Consider the following 25,088-nt stretch of genomic DNA (forward strand, 5'->3'; position numbering starts at 1 on the left):
TCTACAATGGAGAAAGGTATGTAATTATTTCATGTTAATAATTACCTAATGTTCATATTTCCATATTGATTTTGTGACAAACATGAGTCCCTAGATTCTTGTGTGTTCATGAGAAGATTTTGAATTGCTAACTTGTCTCATGAACACTACTTATAGAATTAATAACAACCGGAACTTTGAGGGTCGTGTTCATGCTTTGACACGAGCAAACTATCTTGCTTCACCTCCTCTAGTTGTTGCTTATGCCCTAGCTGGCACGGTAAGTAAATCGTGCAGTTGTATACGTATATATGCCTATATTTGTTATGCACAACACATTATTAGAAGAGTTGAGAATGCTTGTAGAGATAGTTCATATTAAAATTTTGAATGTAGATAGCTAGAATATGACTCCAGAAGTTTGAGCACATTCAAGTAATTTTTTCTATGAGAAATAAAATATCTGTTCTTGTCCATCTCATATTTCTGATTTTGTCTTTGTGGTCTTCAGCTTGTTAATTGACCTTTAACTAAATTTTGCTTTCGTGATCGATCAAAATTTTCAGGTTGACATTGATTTCGAGAAGGAACCAATTGGAACTGGGAAGGATGGTAAGAGTGTTTATTTGAGGGATGTGTGCCCATCCACTGAAGAAATGGCTGAGGTAGGCATGCTAATCTTGCTATGTTTTTCAGGCGGTGCTTGTTTTTTTTTCAAATTTAGATATCAGATATAAAATTTGACTAAAGATCTGAATTGACTGTAATAAGATTTCAGAATGTTTGTTTTGTTCTCTAACTCGTGCCTTTGATTCGTCTGGGTGGCTGGCACGGGTTGATTTTGGGTCCATTTTAGTTGGACATAAAATAAGTGTGGGACTAAGAGCAGATTATGTGTAAAAACTGAAATGACTATTTTATATTAGTAAATGATACTCGTTATTGATTAATCAGATACAAGAAGTTTATATAGAGCTATAGAGAAGAGAAACTAACTCTAACCAACAAAATAACAAACTAACTAACTCTTTAGTAACTACTAACAACCACTATGGGTATAATCCTATACATCATAATCGTGTACAACACAAGTGTCCAACCCTAGCTCTATTACCCCCCTTCAAATTGAAGGAGTGTGAGAACAAACCTTCAATTGGGCCATGAGAAACTGAAATCGAGGAACAGGAAGAGCCTTAGTTAGAATATCAGCAGGTTGTTGTATTGTGGAAATGTGATGAAGAGATATCATCTTAGAAGCAACTAACTCTCTAATAAAATGAAAATCAAGAGCCAAGTGCTTAATTTTCGAATGGAACACAGGATTGGCTGCTAGAGCAATTGCTGAAACATTATCACAGAATAGCAATGGTGGATGAGAAAGAGAGTAGTGCATATCCTGAAGCAAATGACATATCCAAATAACCTCAGCTGCTGATTCAGCTAGAGCATGATACTCTGCTTCAGTGGAGGAGCGAGAAACAGTTGGTTGCTTCTTGGCCGACCAACTAACTGGACTTCTATTAAGATAAATGATATAGCCACCAACAGATCGACTAGCAAAGGGACTCCCAACCCAATCTGCATCAGCATAAGCTGAAATACCAATAAGAGATGTCTTGGAAATCCTTAATCCATGTGAGATAGTTCCTTTAAGATATCTGAGTATTCTCTTTGCTGCTTCAAAATGAACAATGGAGGGAGACTGCATAAACTGACAAACCTGGCTTACAGCAAAGTTAATGTCAGGTCTTGTCCAAGTTAGATATTGAAGAGCACCTACCAAGCTTCTATAAGTTGTAGGATCAGAAAGAGGAAGACCATCAGATGGAAGAAGTCTGGTTTTGGCAGCAATAGGAGTAGCACAAGGTTTAGCTCCAGTCATATTGGTCTTTTCTAAAAGATCAAGAATATATTTAGTTTGAGTAAGAGTAATTCCTGAATTATCTCTATGAGCTTCTAAACCCAAAAAATAACTGAGTGGTCCAAGATCCTTCATGGAGAATCTAGAGCCTAAATCAGATATGATTTGGTGACATAAAGTGGAACTCGAACCTGTAATCGGTATATCATCCACATATACTAAAATATACACCATATCAGAACCAAATTTGTATGTAAACAAAGAAGAGTCAGCAGAAGACTTCTGAAAGCCCAGACCAAGAAGAGAGTCAACCAATTCTTCATACCAAGCTCTAGGAGCTTGTTTCAAACCATAAAGGGATTTCTGTAGTTGACATACATAATGAGGATGAAGAGGATCTTAAAAACCAGAAGGTTGAGACATAAAAACTGTTTCCTTCAAGGTACCATGAAGAAAAGCATTACTAACATCTAACAGTCGAATTTCCCAATCAAATTGAACAGCAAGGTTGAGGAGAGTTCGAATGGTGGTTGGTTTAGCCACAGGACTGAATGTATCAGTGTAGTCTATACCCTCTTGTTGATTGAATCCTTTGGCCACTAATCGGGCTTTGTATCTTTCAATAGAGCCATCTGACTTTTGTTTGATCTTAAAAACCCACTTACATCCTACCAAGTTCTGATTTGGGTTAGGAGGGACTAAAGACCAAGTCCCAGCCTTTTGAAGAGCAAGAAACTCCTCATTCATGGCTGCCCTCCACTTGGGGTCTTTATTTGCTTGAGTAAAGGAAGTGGGAGTAGGTGGAAGAGTCTGAGAGAGAAGTATTGGGGAAATTGGGTGTTTGGTGGCTAAAAACATGGACTTTGGTTTGTAGATGCCAGACTTAGCTCGAGTCTGCATAGAATGTGTATTTTGGGGAACAATGTTACTAGAAGAGGAGGAAGTAGAAGAAGAAGGTTGAGATTGAGGTTGAGGTTGAGAAGAAGGTTGAGATGGAGGTTGAGATGGAGGAGGAGATAGTGGAAGAATAGGAGCAGGAGTAGGAGTAAGAATGGGAGTGGAAGAAGTAATGATAGGAGAAGAGTGTAAAGAAGGAAGAGAAACAGAAGACACAGGTGGAGGAGAAGGTAAAATTGGGTAAGGAAAATGAGATTCATAAAAGACAACATGTCTTGAAATATAAACACGACCAGTAGATATATCAAGACAGTTATAACCCTTGTGATCATGAAAATAACCTATAAAAACACATTCTTTACTTCTAGGAGCTAACTTGTTAGAAGCATAGGGTCTAAGCCAAGGAAAGCATGAACACCCAAAAACTCTGAGAAAGTTATAGTCAGGAGCTGAATGAAAAAGCTTTTCAAAAGGACTTAGAAAGTTAATGGAACGTGTGGGTAGTCTATTGATAAGAAAGTTGGCAGTGAATAGAGCCTCCAACCAGAATGAAGATGGAAGATGAGATTGAATAAGAAGAGTTCTACCAACATCAAGGAGATGTCTATGTTTTGATTCAGCTACTCCATTTTGTTCAGGAGTATGAGGACATGACATTTGATGAAAGATGCCAGATAATTGAAGCATTTCACGAAAAGAAGCATGGAGGAATTCCCCACCACCATCAGTTCTTAGAATTTTAATCTTAACATCAAATTGGTTTTCAACATTGGTTTTAAAAATAGAAAAGGCTTTCCTGAAATCAGACTTATTATGTAAAGGTATAATCCAACAGTACTTAGTAAACTCATCAATGATATTAGCATAGTATCGAAAACCACTTACAGAAGAAGTAGGAGAAGGACCTCACAAATCCACATGAAGTAATTCAAGGGGTTGAGAAGCATTAGAGTGTGAAACATGAAAAGGAAGTTTCTTACTACGACCTAATTGACAATCATTACAAAATATAGGTTTCATTGAGCCATTATTAGGAAGAAGAGTATACCTTAGCTTTTGAAGTGTCTGAAAAGAGGGATGCCCAAGTCTTCTATGCCACAGAGAATCATCTGAGCTTGGAGCAGAAAGTGCTTTTGCTTGGACTGGTTTATTGTGAGAAAGAGAGATTGGGTAGAGACCAGCCTTAGTTGGCCCTTGGAAAAGAGTCTTGGTCGAATTGAGGTCCTTCACATAGTATCCAAAAGGATCAAAAGTTAATGAACAATTGTTATCAGTGGTAAATTTGTGTACTGACAGTAGATTATGAGAAGCTTTAGGAACTCTGAGTACATTTTGAAGCAGAAACTTTCTATTATGCTTAGTAAAGGAAGAATTACCAGAGTGAGTGATTAACATACCTTAACCATTAGCAGCTGAAACCCTTTCATTACCATTGAAGGTAGAAGAAGAAGCTAATTGAGAAAGATCAGGAGTAATATGGTGGGATGCACCTGAATCAGCATACCAAGGATTCTGACCAAAAATATTAGCTGAAGCAAGCATAGCTGCTATATTAGATGGTGGAGTTTTGCCTTGATAAGAAAAGTTAAGCCTATGATAACACTCCATGGCTGTATGCCCAAATTTACCACAGATTTGACATGTGGGTCGATTGGAAGAATTAGAGGAAGGATTTGAAGAACTTGGATATGGAGGTCGAGAAGTTTGACCACCTCTACCATAAGAATTGAAATTTGATCCACCTCTACCTCTTGAATTGGAGAAATTCCTATTAGAATTAGTATAGAACTGATGTCGAGAAGGCTGAGGAGAGAAATTGTTGTGATTTTTAGGTCTAAAGTTAGAATTAGAACTTGCTTAAGGAAAGTTAGAAGCTAAAAAGGCAGTACTGACTGAAGATAATGAGGACCTTTTGAGTTTATTATTAATGGTAATCTCCTCACTCAATAGAAGATTATGAAGTTCATTAACAGTCACAGGTGGATTCCGAACTCGAATTGAAGTAGCAAAAGCATCAAAATCAGAAGGTAAACCACCAAGAATACTTACAATTATCTCCTTTGATGAAGCTGGACTTCCAACAACAGCCAAACTATCACAAATCTTTTTGATCTTAGCAAGAAAATTAGGTGTAGAATCATTATCCTTTTTGATTTCTCTCAATTGTCTTTCCAGTTGAATTACATGAGCAGTGGAAGAAGCAGCAAAAGATTCTTCAAGATTTCGCCATAACTCTGCTGATGAACTTGTTCCAACCACATAAGAGACAACCGATTCAGAAAGAGTTGAATTGATCCAAATTAAAAGTGTTTGATCTTCTTCTATCCATTCAATATACTCTGGATTGATGATTTCTCTTTCTTGATCAATGAATTTATCAGGACAAGGCCTTGATCCATCGATTAGACCTAAAACTTTATATTTCTTCAAAATTGGAAGGAACAGAGACTTCCAAGCTAGGTAATTATCATATTGAAGCTTAATTGGAATGGCGTTTCCCATAGAATTGATCGAAAGAGCTGTGATTTTTCTATTTTCCATCGTGTTTTTAGAAGAAGAGATAAGAAACAGAAAGTTTAGAGAGAGAAAGTTCTAAAGCTTGAAGACGAAGTTTTCTAGAGAGATAAAGCTTAAGAAGAACCTAGAAGAGACTTGAGGATCAAGCTCTGATACCATATTAGTAAATGATACTTGTTATTGATTAATCAGATACAAGAAGTTTATATAGAGCTATAGAGAAGAGAAACTGTAACACCCCTATTTTCTATATATATCACATTAGGTGGAAATAACAAAACTCTAGATCAATTTAAAGTTGGGCCTAATATGAAGAGTAAGTTAGTGTGGGCTTGGGCCTGGGTAGTTAAAGCGGGGACAATATCGGCAACTGCTAAGGCTTGGGGCGTTACAGAAACTAACTCTAACCAACAAAATAACAAACTAACTAACTCTTTAGTAACTACTAACAACCACTATGGGTATAATCCTATACATCATAATCGTGTACAACACAAGTGTCCAACCCTAGCTCTATTATTTTACACTAAGACAAGCGACACTGAGACGATCCAGATTCAATCAGTTTACATGATTATTTCAAAATTCATTAAGGAACTCTACCCGATTAACATGTTGTTTCATTGTATAGGTAGTTCAATCCTGTGTGTTGCCCGATATGTTCAAGAGCACTTATCAGGCTATCACAAAGGGAAACCCTATGTGGAACCAGCTACCAGTCCCAGAAGCTTCTATCTACTCATGGGATCCCAAGTCGACCTACATTCATGAACCACCATATTTCAAAGACATGAGTAAATGACCATGGATCCACCAGGTCCCCATGGAGTGAAAGATGCTTACTGCTTACTCAACTTCGGTGACAGTATTACAACTGATCACATTTCTCCAGCTGGAAGTATTCAAAAGGATAGCCCTGCTGCAAAATACCTCGTTGAGTGTGGAGTAGATCGAAAAGATTTCAATTCTTATGGTAGTCGCCGTGGAAATGATGAAATTATGGCAAGGGGTACCTTCGCAAATATCCGTATTGTCAATAAGCTATTGAGTGGAGAAGTTGGCCCTAAAACAATTCATATTCCAACAGGGGAGAAACTGTACGTGTTTGATGCTGCTTCCGTGAGTTTTTTCGGCTCAACTTTTTTATTTTTTCCCAGTTGCAGATCTTCATAATTTACTACTTTAGTTCAATTTGCATATCAGTTTCACAAATTTGAGTTCCATTTTTGCTTCCAGAGATACAAGGAAGCTGGTCACGACACGATTGTCATCGCTGGAGCAGAATATGGTAGTGGAAGCTCCAGAGACTGGGCCGCCAAGGGTCCAATGTTGCTGGTTAGTTATTTCATATCGCAAGTTTTCCGTTGCTTGATTACTAATCTAGAGCTCAAATCTTTTCTTGTCCGCTTATTTCTGTTTCTGATCATTGATTGGTATACCAGGGAGTTAAAGCGGTGATCGCTAAGAGTTTCGAGAGAATCCATCGAAGCAATTTAGTTGGAATGGGTATCATCCCCCTCTACTTTAAAGCTGGTGAGGATGCAGAGACTTTGGGTCTCACCGGTCACGAGCGTTACACCATTGATCTTCCAAACAAAGTAAGCGAGATCAGACCTGGTCAAGATGTTACCGTCAAAACTGATACAGGCAAATCTTTCACCTGCACAGCCCGCTTCGACACAGAGGTACTTCTAATTTTATTTTGAGTAACACAATCACTTCATTAATGCTTGATATCACTGTTAGGAAAAACAACGTAATTAACTTGTTCAGGAATATGAAGATAAACGATGCGAAAGTAAAAGTAGAGAAACCAAGATTATTTAACGTGGCAAAAAACCCCTCCAAGCTAGAAGGTAAAAAACCACGGGACCTAGTCCAGAAATCTTCCACTATAATTAAATAATGGGTTACACAATTTTTCAAGATGTGTAGAAACACTCTTGGACAACTCTTCACCAAACCTATGGTGGATAAACTGAACAAAGAAACAAAGAAATAAAATATCTTACTCCTTAGGATTTGAACAAATCCTAGATTACTAAAGGTTGAAGAAGATAACCACAAACTAAATTGCTTCACAAGATTAATAATCTTCTTTTCTTCAAACCAATATTCTGCTCTTTCAATCTCTCTTGAAAGAACCACTTCAGAAATCTCTCTTTCTCTGACTTCTCTTTGTTCTGGAAGTTGTTGTGTATAATCTCTTCCCTTTCATTCCCTTTTATAATGATAAATAGGGAGGTTTACCAAAAGAAATAGGAATTCCTTTTTAGGCTTGAAAAAATAGAAACTTCTATTTTTTTTCCCCAAAGAAGGAATAAGGGAAATCCTATTCCAACTAGGAGTCCTTTAATTATAAGGAGGGACCCCAACAAACTCCCCCTCCCGACTTATGAAGAGGGACCTACCATCCCCAAACCTGCAACACTGCTACATAGCTCATGTTTGCCTTTGGGTAATGGTTTTGTCATCATATCTGAACCATTGTCGTCAGTATGGATTTTCTCGATCTTCAACACCTTGTCTTCAAGAACATCTTGGATCCATTGGTATCTCACTTTTATATGCTTGGACTTTGAATGGAAACTAGAATTCTTACTGAGGTGGATGGCACTTTGACTGTCGCAATAAATAACATAATTATCTTGTTTCATACCAAGTTCTTCTAACAGCCTCTTCATCCATAACATCTCCTTGCAACATTCTGTAATGGCAATATATTCTGCCTCTGTAGTAAGATAAAGCTACACACTTTTGTAATTTAGATTGCCATGACACTGTGTTGACCAAAATCCACACTAGGGCCCTCGGCACTAAAAGCGCCCATTAAGACGTCAAGCCCAGCGCAACACTCTCGGGCCCATCCTAGAAGTCTCTTAATGGGCCATCGTCGCCTAGACCCTAAAACTCGTGTCGAGCCCAACCACGTGCAAAGAGTCTCCACGTGCTCAGAAATCCACACGCCTGAGTCTCCACACGCCTGGCGCTTGACACGTCTAGATCTCCATGCACCACGTGTTAAAGATCACTTGACGATGAGATCCTCGACATGTCACATATGCCCATAATGACATAGATCTCAAACTTGGTCAACGTAACTCCAGAGACAATTATCCCCCATCAATGACATGCATAACATGGTAACGTCTCACATAAATGTGAGACCATGCACATGCACAATCAGAGCAGTTGCCAGAGAACATGCACAACCGTTGTGCATGTACAGCCAGTGTACACATCACCATATCCCAGGTATCTTACCATGCATTTACTCCGTAACGGTCAGCCTTTATTCCTCCCAACGGATCACTCCTCAAGCCTATATAAAGAGGAGCACTTTCATTTCTAGGACATGGAATACAGAGCAAAGCAACTCATACAACTTCTTCTTCTCCACTCGCCCTCTGTTCTTCGATTATTCTTGAGACGTTTGCATACAAGTTCACCTGGTTCTGGTCCTCGACTCTACTAGACGCCTCAAAGGTGTTAAAGCTTATCTTTGCTCGACGCTTCCTGCTCGACGCTTCCGGCTCGACGCTTCCTGCTCGACGCTTCCCGCTCGACGCTTCCGGCTCGACGCTTCCTGCTCGACGCTTCCAGACGTCTTCGAGGAGATCACAACCTTCTTCTTGCTCGACGCTACTGGTAACATCTACTCTCATACTTCTGATCATTTCACTCCCGTAGATTCGAACTCCGGTCATTCTACGAGCCTAGCCACTCTCCGATTGCACATCAACGGTGATACCCTCGGCTTTTCGTTTATTATCCATTGTAATACTTTGCTGACTTGACCGTCGGAGGGCCCTTGGCAGGCACCATCCCGGTGTCCCCCCAAGCCTTCACGGGTTTGTTTGTGTCTGTTTATCTTCTTTTGCAGGTTTCTTTCACACGTTGCTGGTGCCCATCAATCAAGAACTCGACGTTTGGAATTCCAGAAGACGTTTCAGCTACCGGCCTTCTGACTTCCGACCCGTAGACTTTTCACCGTCTACAGTTTGGCGCCCACCGTGGGGCCTCAGCAACTAACAACGAAGACAATCAGCCAGATGGAAGAGAACATGACATCTACTCCTCTTGACGTTTCTGCTCAACTTGCTGCACTTACCGCTCAAGTACGAGAGAACTCTGAACGCTTCAAAGCGTTGGAAGAAAAGAACCTGTTGGTTAGAGCAGAAAACCAATTACTCCAGGAAAAGATTACAGAACTTTCTATGATGACTCCAGGAGGTTCCAGAATTCATACCTCGAGAAATGCCAGACCAGTTCCTACAAGTACAGAAAGAGCAGGCCCCTCGAGTCAAGAAGTTCCTGTAACAGCTGGAGGATCGACTCCAGTCCCTACCGCTACTCCTGTCACACCATTACGTGTCACCCAGCACACGCATCAAACTCTTCCAACTACTACACCCTTTTACTCTTCTCTCCCATATACTTTACCTACTATGTATCCTATGACAAACGGATCAACTCAAGCTAATGTATCTTCTGATTCGCTTCCGTTTGCGTTTACAGGTACTCCTCTAGAACAGGCAATGACAAAGAAATTGGCAGAGATGGAAGCATTGATTACACGTATTCCAGGAATGCCCACTCCTTTCAAAAAGAGTCTTCCTCACAGTTACGCTGACTCGCCCTTTGTCGATGCTATCGCGTTGGTGGAGATGCCAAAGAAGTTTTCTTTCCCAAACATGAAGATGTATGATGGTACGTCTGACCCAGATGACCACATTGCCTCTTACAAGCAGAGGATGTTTACAGCAGCTATTCCAAGAGACCTGCGTGAGGCATGCATGTGCAAAAGTTTTGGGTCTAGTCTCATCGGACCAGCATTACAGTGGTACACAAACCTCCCAAATAACTCGATTGCATCATTTGCCCAGTTGACGGACACCTTTGTCGAACAATTCGCCAGCAGCAAAAAGTTGGAAAAACTTTCTGGTGACTTGTACCGAGTCCACCAAAGAAGAGGAGAACCACTACGTGACTACGTGGGAAGATTTAACAGGGAGAAAGTATCTATCCCTTATTGTAACCAGGAAACTGCTGTAGACGCCTTCAGAAAAGGTCTTTTACCAGATGGAGAGCTTTACAAAGAACTCACAAAATTCAACTGCACTACAATGGAAGACGTGTTAGCAAGGGCGTGGGTAGAAATTCGTTGGGAAGAAGACGAAGCTCACCGAAACAGGTCATACTCGTATGAAGGAAGAAGCAGTGATCGACGCTCTAGACAGTCCGACAGAAGGACCAATCGTCGACATGCAGAACCATATCCAACATCCAGAGGACCCTTGTCCCGAGAGAACAGGAAACCATTCAACACCCCCTCTAGACGTCCAAATGATAAGAATCAAGTGCCTGTTCGCTCCAAAATTCCAGAATACAATCTCAACATTGAACCTGTCGAAGTAGTCGCTGTAATGAAAGGAATGGGCAATGTAGTAAGATGGCCAGCCAAGACAAAAACTCCTAGTGATAAGAGAGACAATACCAAGTGGTGTGAGTTCCACGCTGACCACGGGCCCGTGACCGCTGATTGCATAGCCCTTCGACTAGAAGTAGCTGAACTCTTGAAGAGAGGTCACCTCACTGACCTATTGACAGATAAAGGGAAAAATACTATAGCCCAAAGAGATGGTCATCCTAAGGAACCAGAGGAACCAACTCCAACAAAAACATGTTTGGTTATCACAGGAGGATCAGAAGTAAGCGGAGTCAGTCATTCAGCCGCCAAAAGAAGTGCACGTGTAGCAGCCAACCCAGACGCTCACTCATCTAAAACATCTTCACCTGTCTTCACAGACCAAGTTCTCAGCTTCCCAGACAATGAAGCATCAGGGCTCGTCAACCCTCATCATGACGCTCTCGTTATCTCACTTACTATTTCTAATGTTCTTGTTAAAAGAATACTTGTCGATAATGGTTCGTCTACTAACGTGTTGTTTTTACATGCATTGCGAGGAATGGGACTGGAAGAAACGAGTATATGTCGCCGACCCACCATTCTCATCGGTTTCAGCGGCGAGCAAAAGTACACGCTCGGCGAAATCTCTTTACCTGTTTTTGCAGGTGGAATCAACATGAGTACAACCTTCGTAGTACTCGACAGTCCCTCTGCCTACAACATCATACTTGGACGTCCTTGGATCCACAACATGAGGGCGGTTCCATCAACCTTCCACCAAGTTATAAGGTTCCTTACTCCGTGGGGGGTACGTGAAGTCAAAGGCGAACAGAGCACGTCTCGAAACTGCTACAAAAACACCTTGAAGACGCCCAAAGCTCCTTTATAGCAATTACAGACAGAACAACTACTCCATAGTGACCCAGACAAGCCAACTATGGAGGAGTTGGATGAAGTACAGATTCACCCAGAGCTACCGGATCATAAAATACAGATCGGTTCAAGACTAAATCCTACGCTCAGAGAAAAGCTAGTAAAATTCCTCACGTTTCACCATGACTGCTTCGCATGGTCACACGCTGACATGACAGGTATTGATCCTCAAATCATAGTTCACAAATTGCAGGTCGACCCAAGTTTTTCTCCTGTCAGGCAAAAAAGGAGGAAGTTTGCTCCAGAGAGAAATAGAGTTATCAATGAAGAAGTTCAGAAATTGATCGATATCGGATCAGTACGCGAAGTCAACTATCCTGACTGGCTCGCTAATGTAGTAGTGGTAAGAAAGAAGAATGGTAAGTGGAGAGTCTGCATCGATTTCACCGACCTCAACAAAGCATGTCCGAAAGATTCTTTTCCATTGCCACATATTGACATGCTGGTCGACGCTACCTCTGGCCATGAACTTTTGAGTTTTATGGACGCCTTCTCCGGATACAACCAAATCTTGATGCATCCTGAAGATCAAGAGAAGACGGCTTTTGTGACGGAACGAGGTATCTTCTGTTATAAGGTGATGATGCCCTTTGGGTTAAAGAATGCAGGAGCCACTTATCAAAGACTCGTCAACAGAATGTTTGCCGAAATGCTAGGTGATACCATGGAAGTATATATTGACGACATGTTAGTCAAGTCTTTGGAGGCTGAACAACATTTGGATCATCTCCGCCAGGCCTTCGACGTCCTTAAAAGGTATAACATGAAACTAAACCCTGCTAAATGTTCATTTGGTGTTTCCTCTGGAAAATTCTTAGGTTACATGGTGACACAAAGAGGAATCGAAGTCAATCCAGAACAGATACAAGCAGTCATGAACATTACATCTCCCACTTGCACAAAGGACGTACAGAAGTTAGCAGGGAGAGTCGCCGCACTTAGTCGCTTCATATCAAAATCTTCTGAAAAGTGCTACCTTTTCTTCGCCACCCTACGCAAGTCAAAAAACTTTGAGTGGACGCCAGCATGCGAAGATGCACTTCAACAACTCAAAGCGTACCTGACCTCTCCACCTCTACTCTCAAAACCCAAAGAAGGTGAGAAACTTTATGTTTACTTGGCTGTTGCAGAAACGGCAGTAAGCGCCGTGCTAGTACGAGAAGAAGATAAAAAACAACTTCCAGTTTACTATGTGAGCAAGTCACTTCTAGACGCAGAGACGCGTTATAGCCAGTTGGAGAAGCTTGCACTTGCACTGGTCCACGCTGCTCGTAAACTCAGACCTTACTTCCAATGTCACTCGATGGTAGTGGTTACAGAATTCCCGCTGAAGAACATTCTCCATAAACCAGAACTCTCTGGACGCCTTACCAAATGGGCAGTGGAGCTGAGTGAGTATGACATTTCATACCAACCAAGGACCGCCATCAAATCACAGGTATTAGCGGATTTCCTTGTTGATTTTTCACCTAACATACTAATGCAGGCAGAGAAAGAGTTGTTGTGTTTAACCGACAAAAGCGAACAGAAGTGGAACCTATCAGTAGATGGTTCAAGCAACATGAATGGTGTAGGGTTGGGGATAGCTCTGACTTCTCCCGAAGGAGATCTAATACAACGGGCTATCCGTTGTGCGTTCAAAGCAACAAACAATGAAGCTGAGTACGAAGCACTTATAGCTGGACTTACACTTGCAAAAGAAATGGGAGTCAAGAGAGTAGACGTTAAGTCAGACTCCCAACTCATTGTCAACCAATTACAGGGAACATATCAAGCACGTGACGCCAAAATGACTGCATACCTTGCTCATGTAAAAGAGTTACAAACTTCCTTCAAAGAAATGAACATAACACAGATACCTCGTCTAGAGAATGGACACGCTGATGCGCTCGCTAACCTCGGTTCTTCAATTCAAACAAAGGTAACTCAAAATATTCCTCTAGTTTTGCTCGAGTGGCCAGCAGTATGGAAAAATCCTACTTCAGAGGTAGCCGCTACGGATCAAACCGATAGCTGGATGAATCCCTTGATTCGATACTTGGAGAATGACGAGTTACCAGAAGACAAAGGAGAAGCGAGAAAGATTCGTGCTAAAGCTGCCCGATACACCATCCTAGATGGACAACTACTCAAGAGGTCATACTCAGGACCTTATCTCAAGTGTATCACCCCACAAGAAGCCAGGTACGTCCTCACTGAATTACATGCAGGAGAATGTGGGAATCATTCCGGAGGACGCAGTCTAACAGCTAGAGTACTCACTGCCGGGTACTATTGGCCAACTATGAGGTCAGATTGCATTGACTTCGTAAAAAAGTGTGATAGTTGTCAGCGCTTCGCACCCACATCTCATCTCCCCCCAGAACGTCTCAACTCAATACTATCTCCTTGGCCATTCATGAAATGGGGGATGGACATAGTAGGAAAACTTCCTACAGCACCTGGACAACGGGTGTACATGTTAGCTGTGACGGACTACTTTACCAAATGGATTGAAGCAGAAGCATTCCACCAAGTTCGAGATAGAGAGGTAAAAAGTTTTATTTGGAAGAATGTCATTTGCAGGTTTGGCGTTCCAAAAGAAATTGTGACCGACAACGGTTCGCAATTCATTAGTTTCGACTTTCAAGATTTTTGCAAAGAATGGGGGATCAAACTAAACTTCTCAACTCCGAGATACCCCCAAGCAAATGGACAAGCTGAATCTTCCAACAAAACGATCATAAACACAATAAAGAAACGATTGAAGAAAGCCAAAGGCGCCTGGGCAGATGAACTACCAGGAGTCTTATGGGCGTACAGAACCACTGTTCGAACCCCAACAGGAGAAACTCCTTTCTCACTCGCTTATGGCTCAGAAGCCGTCATACCAGCAGAAGCAGGACTTCCTTCTTCCCGTTACCAATGGACAGAAGAAGAAAGTAACTGGCAACAACTCAATCACAATCTCGACACGCTCGATGAAATTCGTGATATGGCAGCCATTAGAAATGCAGCTTACCAACAGAAAGTATCACGTCATTACAACAGAAACATACGAGCTCGAACGTTTAAGGTAGGAGATTGGGTACTTCGAAAGGTGTTCCAGAACACCAAAGAAAGCGGCGCTGGAAAACTTGCACCCACTTGGGAAGGCCCGTATCAGATCACTAAAGTGGTAGGACAAGGCGCGTATAAAATTCAAGCACAAGATGGACGCGACATAAACAACAGTTGGAATGTCGTGCATCTCAAACTGTATCATTTCTAAACTCTATTGTTACTTCTTTGTTTTCTCTCCTACTTGTACATGTACTGACTTAGGCATCGGAGAGTCGGTGGGATTTCCACCGACTATAGCCCCTCAACGGAAATTGTGCAGGTAAAAACATCTTCACACCAGTACACGTTTCACGCTCACAAGAACATGTCGAGAGGAAATGGGAAGTAGTTTTCGCACTCTAAACTCAAATATTCCATCTTTCGCTTCTCTTTTAGTACTTGACTAACTTGAGCGTCGGAGGGTCAATGGCTATGCCATTGACCACTTGTTTCTTCCCCCACAGGAAATCGAAGACACCTCTTGCCGAAGGTTAACACAGCCTAAGTCCAGCACAAAGTCCAGTACTACACTTAGGCTGGGGGGAGCACACTCATGATGTATTTTCACAGGACAAAGAGATGTGGGAAAGAACAAGCATGAACGAAGAAGCAATAAAATGCACGTAAAGACGTATGAAGAAGCAACAGTTGAAGAAGAAATAAAATGCACGTAAAGACGTATGAAGAAGCAACAGTTGAAGAAGAAATAAAATGCACATACAGACATGTGAAGTAGCAACATTGCACGTAAAGACATATGAAGAAGCAACAGATGAAGAACCAATAAAAACGCATGAAAAGACAACACAAACCAAGTGTGAATGTACAACAAACTCAACTACAAGACAATCCGTTTGTCTGTCTACATTCGCAAGCATCAACAAAGTGGCAACCCGATTGCTCATTTTCTTTACATGTACTTAGCAACCCGATTGCTCATCTGTTTTACATGTACTCGGCAACCCGATTGCTACCCTTCCTATAAAAGGGTTACATACGACAACCCGATTGTCTTGTACTCGTACTAGTGTACGAAATCTTCACACGTATCAATAAAGAATTTCCTGAGGTATTAATTCACTTAAAATCTAAGTCTCTTACTTCTACTTGTCTTTTTACATGCACAAAATACTTGCACAGATTCGGCATGCTCCACATCTATAAAACATAAGTCAACACGACTTATAAAAGGTAACCCGCTTGCTCATATGTATGAACGTTCACACCTTGTGTGCACAGTATAAGCGTAAACAAAATACTTCATTCAGAATATAACAAGTGAGAATCAACGTCTCACCAAGTTCGAGTTGAAATACTTAAAAAGAATGGGGCAAAAACACACCCATTCACGAAGTCTATCAAACTAGTACTGAAACAAAAACAGACAAGTAAAGAAGGAAATAGAGTCCACGACTCAAAAGACATCTCTAGTCAGAGCAAGAATCCAAGCTGTAATCAACATCCTTCAAGGCCTCATAACGCTCAATCTCTCCTTCGAGGTCCCATCCTATATGCTCGTTTGCAACGTACTGCTTCATCATCTCGCCTCGAGCTACTGCCACAGTATTGTAAGTCATCTCTTTAAGCACTCCCGCACACTTCTTATGCGAGATCTTCAGCTTGGAGTACTTGGCCTCTAACTCCTCATAGCGCCCTTGCATGGATCTCTCCGACTCTGCGTGGCGACTACTCTCCGCTTCGATCTGCGCGTTCAAAGAACTAATATGCTCCTAGGCGTAGTTCGCACTCATCATCGCCTACAACAAATAATATGGATATTAACACATGCAATTCGGGAAGCCGATGAGCGCCGTCTGCTCCGACGCCTTCTGAACACCTATCTTCCTAAGATAGGCCTTATCACTCTTAGAAGTTAAGGAGCTAGAAACACGTCGAAGGGAAGATGGATCTTCGAACACCGACATCGAGGAGGAAAAATCCACGTGCATCGCTCCAGAATCTGCCTCATGCGTATTAACTCTCGAGGAAGAGGGCCCAATACCAGAAGTAGGGGGATGAACGAGCACACGCTCGGGAGACGTTTCGACCCTCGGCTTCTTCGTTGGAATTTTCTTCTTGGAGGCCACCTCCTTAGCTGATGGTACCTTCAAACTCTATCTTGGAGCCATGTTTCCACCTGTAAGAAACAAAGGAAATAGCTGAAGAAAACATCTACGCACACGGAGGAAACAGGTAAAAGTCAAACGCATGGAGCAAAACATGTGAAACAAAACATGTGAAACAAAACATGTGAAACAAAACATGTGAAACAAAACATGTGGAGCAAAACACGTGAAACAAAACATGTGAAACAAAACATGTGGAGCAAAACACGTGAAACAAAACACGTGGAGCAAAACATGTGAAACAAAACATGTGGAGCAAAACACTTGGAGCAAAACATGTGAAACAAAACACGTGGAGCAAAACTTGTGAAACAAAACACGTGGAGCAAAACATGTGAAAAACATGTGAAACAAAACACGTGGAGCAAAACATGTGAAACAAAACACGTGGAACAAAACACGTGGAACAAAACACGTGGAACAAAACATGTGAAACAAAATATGTGGAACAAAACACGTGAAACAAAACACGTGTGGAGCAAAACATGTGAAACAAAACACGTGGAACAAAACATGTGAAACAAAACACGTGGAACAAAACATGTGGAACAAAACACGTGGAACAAAACATGTGGAACAAAACACGTGGAACAAAACATGTGGAACAAAACATGTGGAACAAAACACGTGGAACAAAACATGTGGAGCAAAACACGTGGAACAAAACACGTGGAACAAAACACGTGGAGCAAAACACGTGAAACAAAACACGTGGAACAAAACATGTGCAACAAAATATATGGAACAAAACACGTGGAACAAAACATGTGGAACAAAACATGTGGAACAAAACATGTGAAACAAAACATGCGAAACACATGCGAAACAAAACGTGTGAAAACAAAACATGTGGAACAAAACATGTGAAACATGTGGAGACGAACATGTGAAACATGTGGAGACGAACATGTGAAACATGTGGAGACGAACATGTGAAACATGTGGAGACGAACATGTGAAACATGTGGAGACGAACATGTGAAACATGTGAAGTCAAACATGTGAAACATGTGAAGACGAACTGATCATACAAACAACACTCACTAGCATCCCGCCATTTGAACGGAACATTTCCGTACTCGCGTGGAGTAAACACACCATCCCTCTTTACAAAACAAGAGCACGTACAGACGAACCACATTAACTTGAGGTATTTTCTATACTACTTAAAGGTTGAATAATTTTTTCTCATTTATGAACAGATATACGCCAGGCATCATACACGCACCCTCCTTACGAGTACGTGTACACCTCTATGCGCATTACAAAGTCTACACATACACTTACGTGTACTTCAAGTCTACGTGTACATCTACGCGCATTACAAGTATATGCGTACACTTACGTGTACTCCAAGTTTACGCGTACACCTACGTGTACTCCAAGTCTACGTGTACATTTACGCGCATTACCAGTCTACTTGTACACCTACATGTACTCCAAGTTCACGTGTGCACCTACGTGTACTACAAGTTTACATGTTCACATGCATAAGAAAAGTAGTATACATGTCAAGATCTACAAGTCTTAGTATCAACAAACATATTAAGCGGAAAGACAAACACGGAATAACAGGTTCATGGGCATCCACATGTCGCAACTTTACAATTCGCCAAATTCAAAGAACTTTCTGCGCCAAGGAATAACAGAGAAGACACCCTGCGTGCTATAACAATTACAATTTCTACGCCATAGCAGAAAACAATCTCCCATGCATCCGGACGCGATCGGCTCAGATGCCACTCGGCGCGGACGATGCCACTCGGCGCGGACGACGCCGCGCCATGAGACAACGAGGTTCGGCCCCGTGCCACCGACGAAAAGTCCTCCACGCTGCCAGAAAGCGTGGGCGTATCCTCCACGCGGCCATGCAGCGTGGAGACATCCCCCCACGCTGTCCGGCAGCATGGAGACGTTCCCCACGCTGTCCGGCAGCGCAAAAATACCCTCCACACTACCCAACAGTATGGAGAAGTCTTCAATCCCAGTTCGTCGCACAGAGGACCCACACCGTGTTCGCTAACTCCGGGCAAAGTTCCTGACTGACCCGCACAAAGCAGTTCCATATTGTTATCTGAGCCCATGCGACTAACACGGGATCTATCCGACTTACGAGGCCACCTCTTCGGATACGCATCTACTCTCTAAGAAAATAAAATATTTACTTAGAGAGTGGGGGACAAACTGTGTTGAACAAAATCCACACCAGGGCCCTCGGCACTAAAAGCGCCCATTAAGACGTCAAGCCCAGCGCAACACTCTCGGGCCCATCCCAGAAGTCTCTTAATGGGCCATCGTCGCCTAGACCCTAAAACTCGTGTCGAGCCCAACCACGTGCAAAGAGTCTCCACGTGCTCAGAACTCCACACGCCTGAGTCTCCACACGCCTGGCGCTTGACACGTCTAGATCTCCATGCACCACGTGTTAAAGATCACTTGACGATGAGATCCTCGACATGTCACATATGCCCATAATGACATAGATCTCAAACTTGGTCAACGTAACTCCAGAGACAATTATCCCCCATCAATGACATGCATAACATGGTAACGTCTCACATAAATGTGAGACCATGCACATGCACAATCAGAGCAGTTGCCAGAGAACATGCACAACCGTTGTGCATGTACAGCCAGTGTACACGTCACCATATCCCAGGTATCTTACCATGCATTTACTCCGTAACGGTCAGCTTTTATTCCTCCCAACGGATCACTCCTCAAGCCTATATAAAGAGGAGCACTTTCATTTCTAGGACATGGAATACAGAGCAAAGCAACTCATACAACTTCTTCTTCTCCACTCGCCCTCTGTTCTTCGATTATTCTTGAGACGTTTGCATACAAGTTCACCTGGTTCTGGTCCTCGACTCTACTAGACGCCTCAAAGGTGTTAAAGCTTATCTTTGCTCGACGCTTCCTGCTCGACGCTTCCGGCTCGACGCTTCCTGCTCGACGCTTCCTGCTCGACGCTTCCAGACGTCTTCGAGGAGATCACAACCTTCTTCTTGCTCGACGCTACTGGTAACATCTACTCTCATACTTCTGATCATTTCACTCCCGTAGATTCGAACTCCGGTCATTCTACGAGCCTAGCCACTCTCCGATTGCACATCAACGGTTATACCCTCGGCTTTTCGTTTATTATCCATTGTAATACTTTGCTGACTTGACCGTCGGAGGGCCCTTGGCAGGCACCATCCCGGTGTCCCCCCAAGCCTTCACGGGTTTGTTTGTGTCTGTTTATCTTCTTTTGCAGGTTTCTTTCACACGTTGCTGGTGCCCATCAATCAAGAACTCGACGTTTGGAATTCCAGAAGACGTTTCAGCTACCGGCCTTCTGACTTCCGACCCGTAGACTTTTCACCGTCTACAGACACTGCTCCCCCTAAAAATGTAAATAAGTAGCCTGATGTGGACCTTTTAGAGTCTACATCTCCTGCCATGTCTGCATCTGTGTAACCGACTAATACTGGCATATCATTACCAAAACATATACGAGCTTTAGACGTACCTCTAAGATACTTCAGAATCCACTTCACTGCTAACCAATGCTCTTTGCCTGGATTAGCAAGAAATCTGCTTACTACTCCAACTGCAAATGCAATGTCCGGTCTTGTACACACCATTGCATACATCAAGCTTCCTACAGCTGAAGCATAAGGAATTTTCTCCATTTCTTCTTTCTCACTTCTAGTTGATGGACACTGATTACGAGTCAACTTAAAGTGACTGGCTAATGGACAACTCACTGGTTTTGTCTTGTCCATATTGAACCTTTCTAGAACCTTCTCAATGTATCTTTCTTGTGATAGCCAAAGTTTTCCAGCTTTCCTATCACGAGAGATATGCATGCCAAGAATTTGTTTTGCTGGACCCAAGTCTTTCATATCGAAATACTTGTTTAGTTCCTTCTTTAACCTGCTAATTTTATTAGCATCCTGACCAACAATCAACATATCATCAACATAAAGTAGAAGTGTAATCAAATCTCCATCAGGATATTTATGAACGAAAACACAATGATCTGAAGTCGTCCTGTGATACCCTTGATCCTTCATGAATGATTCAAACTTTTTGTACCACTGTCTTGGTGCTTGTTTCAGCCCATATAAACTCTTCTCTAACTTACAAACCAAGTGTTCCTTACCTTTAACTTCAAACCCTGTTGGTTGTTCCATATACACATCTTCCTCCAAGTCACCATGAAGGAAAGCGGTCTTGACATCTAGTTGTTCAATTTCTAGGTTCATACTTGCAGCCAATCCCAATACTAACCGTATAGAGGACATCTTCACCACCGGAGAGAAAATCTCATCAAAACCATTACCCTTCTTCTGCCCAAATCCTTTCACCACTAGGCGTGCCTTATACCGTGGTTGTGAATTTCTTTCTTCGGTCTTGATTTTGAAAACCCACTTATTTTTAAGAATTTTCTTATTCTTAGGTTTTTCAACCAACTTAAAAGTGTTGTTCTTATGCAATGATTCAATCTCATCTTGCATAGCTTTCAACCACTCCTTCTTGTGTTCATCATCTATAGCTTCTTCATAACACTGTGGTTCTCCACTGTCTGTAACCATCACATACTCGTGTGGAGGATACTTGGTAGATGGTGCTCTCTCTCTAATCGATCTTCTCAATTCAACTAGTGGTTCATGTTGAACTTCCATTTCTTGCTCAACATCATCACCCATAGGAATATCTTCATGAGCTTCATCTTCATGATTTTGTTCTTCACCTGCATTATCATGGATAACCTTAGAAGAGATATGTGGATCTAGATCAATGAGATCATTACTATGATTCTCATGCTTCTCAACTTTCCCGAAGTCCTCAATAGTTTGGTTTTCAAGAAAGACCACATCTCTACTTCTAATAATCTTCTTATCCACTGGATCCCATAACCTGTATCCGAATTTCTCATCTGCATACCCTAAAAAGATGCATTGCTTGGCTTTATCATCAAGCTTTGCCCTTTGATCTTTAGGTATATGCACAAAAGCCCTGCAACCAAACACCCTTAAGTGTTCATAACTTACTTCTTTCCCAGCCCACACTCTCTCAGCTACATCTCCATCTAATGGTGCTGAAGGTGATAAATTAATCAGATAACATGCAGTACGCATTGCTTCACCCCAGAAGCTTTTAGGCAGCTTTGCTTTTGAGAGCATACATCTGATCCTCTCCACAATAGTGCGGTTCATGCGTTCTGCTACACCATTTTGTTGTGGAGTTTTGGGAACTGTCTGTTCATGTCGAATACCATGGGTTTTGCAATACTCTTCAAACGACCCGATGTATTCTCCTCCATTGTCAGTGCGAATGCACTTCAATGATTTTCCTGTCTCCCGTTCTACCATGTTGTGGAAATTCTTGAAAACTGCAAGTACCTGATCTTTGGTCTTTATGGCATATGCCCAAACTTTCTTGGAAGCATCATCTATAAAAGTAACAAAATACAAAGCACCACCAAGTGTTTTGACCTTTAAAGGTCCACAAACGTCAGAATAAACAAGCTCCAAAATACTGGATTTTCTTTCAGATGCATTCCTTTGAAAAGAAACTCTATGTTGCTTTCCTACTAAACAATGAGAGCAAGTGTTTAAATTTATACCTTTTACGTTCGGTAAGTCTTGTCGTTTAGCAAGGATTTGAAATCCTTTCTCGCTCATGTGCCCGAGTCTTCTATGCCAAAGATCAGTGGAAGAATCTTTTTCAACTGCATTCAATTCTCCTTTACACAGTTTTACTTGAGTCCTGTATAAAGTACAAAACTTCTTCCCTCTTGCTATCACCATTGACCCTTTTGTGAGCTTCCACTTTCCATCACCAAAGTGACTGTGGTACTCTTCATCATCTAATACTCCGGTAGAGATTAGGTTATATCGAAGATCTGGTATATGCCTCACATTCTTAAGAATCAATGTACTCCCTGTGCTCGTCTCAATTTTCACTTCTCCTATTCCTACGATTTTTGAGAAACCTAAGTTTTCCATCCTGACTTTGCCAAGGTCACCAGTTCTGTAAGATCTAAAGAAATCCTTACATGGAATAGCATGATACGAAGCACCTGAGTCAACCAACTATGTTGTTTCTGGTTCTGACTCAGTCATACTTAAGCAAGTGTCTCCACAACCTGAGAGTAAGATAATGTCATCACCTGAGGCAACTGCCGCAACATTATCTTGTTTTTCATCATCCTTTTTATTTTCCTTCTTTGGTTTCCTGCAATCACTCTTGTAATGACCCATTTTTCCACAACCAAAACATCTAACTTCTTTCTTTGGTTTTGATCTCCCCCTTGACTTATCACGGTTATGAGGTTTTCTACTTTTACCTCTCCCCCGTCTTTCTGTAACAAGTGCCTCTGAATGAGACTCGTCTGACGATGATTTCCTTCTTGTTTCTTCATTCAACAAACTACCTGTTACGTGATTCATACGCATTATGCCATCAGGAGCAGAATTGCTAAGAGACACCACCAATGTCTCCCAACTATCTGGTAAAGAATTTAGAAGAAGTAAGGCCTGCAACTCATCATCCAAAACTAACTTCATTGCAGAAAGCTGGTTTACTAGACTTTTCATCTCGTTCAAGTGTTGAGCAATTGAGGTTCCTTCTTTATATTGTAATTTTCCTAGCTTTCTGATCAAGTAAGCCTTTTTGGCAGCTGTCTTCTGATCATACAATTCTTCTAATTTCCTCCATAGACTATAAGCGGAAGTCTCCGTCGATACATGATGAAAAACACTGGGTTCTACCCATTGTCGAATAAATCCAACAACTTTACGATCTAATACCTTCCAGTGTTCTTCATCTATCTTCATCGGTTTTGTACCGTGATTTTTAATGGGTGCAGCTAGGTCTTTGCAGTATAACAAATCTTCCATTTTTGCTTTCCACATCAAGTAGTTTTCTCCATCTAAACTAATCATTCGATTAGTATTCACTTCCATATTTCTGAACAATAAATCCAACCTTAGCTCTGGTACCACTTGTTAGGAAAAATAACCTAATTAACTTGTTCAGGAATATGAAGATAAACTATGCGAAAGTAAAAGTAGAGAAACCAAGATTATTTAACGTGGCAAAAAACCCCTCCAAGCTAGAAGGTAAAAAACCACGGGACCTAGTCCAGAAATCTTTCACTATAATTAAATAATGGGTTACACAATTTTTCAAGATGTGTAGAAACACTCTTGGACAACTCTTCACCAAACCTATGGTGGATAAACTGAACAAAGAAACAAAGAAATTAAATCTCTTACTCCTTAGGATTTGAACAAATCCTAGATTACTAAAGGTTGAAGAAGATAACCACAAACTAAATTGCTTCACAAGATTAATAATCTTCTTTTCTTCAAACCAATATTCTGCTCTTTCAATCTCTCTTGAAAGAACCACTTCAGAAATCTCTCTTTCTCTGACTTCTCTTTGTTCTGGAAGTTGTTGTGTATAATCTCTTCCCTTTCATTCCCTTTTATAATGATAAATAGGGAGGTTTACCAAAAGAAATAGGAATTCCTTTTTAGGCTTGAAAAAATAGAAACTTCTATTTTTTCCCAAACAAGGAATAAGGGAAATCCTATTCCAACTAGGAGTCCTTTAATTATAAGGAGGGACCCCAACAAACCACCATCACCAACTCATAATACCAAATTCATCATCTCCAAAGCAAACGCTTTTCTTCTAATGTTCCCAAATCAACTCTTGGTTTTTTACCCTATTTTGTTGGTTGATTTTGAAGAGAAGTTCTAATTCTTTTTTCTTCGAAGTACTTCTACTATTACAATATACTCCCGTTATCCCCTCGGCTAGTCCGCTATTAAGATTGTCTTTAGAACCCAAAATCTGAAATTAAACTAATGCCGGAATTTGGGTTTTTTTGCAGGTGGAGTTGGCATACTTTGATCATGGAGGCATTCTCCCATACGTCATTCGCAATTTGATTAAACAAAGTTCTTAAGAGTTTAATCCGGTACAGATCTACGCTTTACCTTCGGAAATGTGTAAAACCCGAGAACCACCTACGTCGACAATAATCATCCGTTCACAATAGTTCTGAGCTTTCTTTCCTTCCTTTCTAAATCATCTTCGGTGACTGAAAGATGGCATCAAATAAATGAAAATTGGGGCTTAGCCCATCTATTGACTATTTAAACATAGAGGTTACTTATAAGCTTTCAAGTTTTTGTATAAATATATCACGCTTCTGTGAATCTTGATTATTTTTCTTTTGTTGTTTGAAAATCTCAGTTTATTGTAGTTCTGCGAAAATGTT

The 25,088-nt window shown here is 41.3% G+C and overlaps 1 pseudogene across 1 annotated transcript in view; it reads left to right on the forward strand.

Annotated features, from left to right (window-relative positions):
- LOC147530391 (aconitate hydratase, cytoplasmic-like) overlaps positions 1 to 25,026 on the forward strand; it is a 53,151-nt pseudogene extending 28,125 nt beyond the window's left edge. Inside the window, exons 6-11 of the transcript XR_015229236.1 lie at positions 157 to 259; positions 546 to 644; positions 5,886 to 6,373; positions 6,491 to 6,589; positions 6,697 to 6,939; positions 24,699 to 25,026. The product of XR_015229236.1 is annotated as an aconitate hydratase, cytoplasmic-like (transcript). The remainder of the gene's footprint in view (positions 1 to 156; positions 260 to 545; positions 645 to 5,885; positions 6,374 to 6,490; positions 6,590 to 6,696; positions 6,940 to 24,698) is intronic.
- Positions 25,027 to 25,088: the final 62 nt, after the last annotated feature.

This window comes from Eschscholzia californica, unplaced genomic scaffold, assembly GCF_041429995.1.
Source record: "Eschscholzia californica isolate CP2 unplaced genomic scaffold, dmEscCali1.0.p SCAF_7, whole genome shotgun sequence".
In the NCBI taxonomy this organism is placed as follows: Eukaryota; Viridiplantae; Streptophyta; class Magnoliopsida; order Ranunculales; family Papaveraceae; genus Eschscholzia; species Eschscholzia californica.